The sequence below is a fragment of the Volvox carteri genome, assembly GCF_000143455.1.
Source record: "Volvox carteri f. nagariensis unplaced genomic scaffold VOLCAscaffold_409, whole genome shotgun sequence".
NCBI lineage: Eukaryota > Viridiplantae > Chlorophyta > Chlorophyceae > Chlamydomonadales > Volvocaceae > Volvox > Volvox carteri.
The window spans coordinates 3,062-4,138 of NW_003307938.1; the positions used below are offsets into that span (position 1 = coordinate 3,062).

At 51.5% G+C, this 1,077-nt stretch overlaps 1 protein-coding gene across 1 annotated transcript in view; it reads right to left on the reverse strand.

The window, feature by feature from the left end:
• The window catches only part of VOLCADRAFT_101147 (uncharacterized protein), a gene marked incomplete at both ends in the record, with an annotated part of 4,672 nt that overhangs the window by 503 nt on the left and 3,092 nt on the right, over positions 1-1,077 (reverse strand). The window lies entirely within an intron of this gene.

Consider the following 1,077-nt stretch of genomic DNA (forward strand, 5'->3'; position numbering starts at 1 on the left):
AGCCACCTTGCGGAGGGCATGTTCGAAGCCTGTTTGAAGGATAGTGCAGTCCAGCTGCAGATTTTATTCATGAGGCAGGTAGTGGGGACGGCACGGCCATCCCACAGGCTGTTGTATGCGGAGCTGGCTGAACTCCCCTTACAATATTACGTGGTGAAGCAGATCCTCCGTTTCTGGAACCGCCTTCAAAAGCAAGTGGGATCCATTGCTCATGCAGTTTTACGGCAGGAGATAACCGATGCCCTGACCAACCCGGAATGGGAGGGTTGGGGAATCTCAATGTTACGACTGTTTTCCTTCTTGGAGTGCAACATTTGGAGCGGAATACCGCAAGAAGTCGTGGGGGTAAAGGAACGTGTTGACTGGTTGTTGAGTAGACCTCTACCAGAAGGAGCGATAATAACGGCATTAAGAGAGCGTTTGATGAGCGGCTGGGACCATACGCGTCTGACTGTCTTGCCAGAGGAGTACCCATCAGATGGGAAGCAACCGGGAGTGCAAATGGCGAAGTATAAGCACTGGATGGGGCTGCCCTTTTCGGGAGCCGCAGCCGTCATGTGGCCAACACATGCTAAGGTTTTCATTCCTCGTTTAGCACATCGTAAGCTAATGCAGTTTCGTTTATGTTGCTGGGCTTTGGAGGCGAACAGAGCACGAAGGGGCAAGTACCATGTCCCCAGGGGGCAGCGGTTTTGCCACTGTTGTGGTCCTAATAGCCGAATTGAGGATGAAAAACACGTGTTATTGGAATGCCCAGCCTATAATGATATTCGTGCTGAAGAGGGATTCGATCATCAACAGAGTATGTTGGAGGCCATGAAATGGGAACCAGCACGTCTGGCGAGGATGTTGGAACGTATGTGGGCTCACTGAAAGTCAATTACCCCCTTTGGACGCTAATCTGGGCTGATGTGCGGTGTTTTTCCTTTTCTCCGTGGCTTTTAGGCGTTGTAGTATTGCCCTTGGGCCCTCGGCTCGTATGGGTAGTCTTACAGGTATGGGGTCACGCACCCCCAACCATGTAACACACACACACACACACACACACACACACACACACACTCTGCCACATATGGT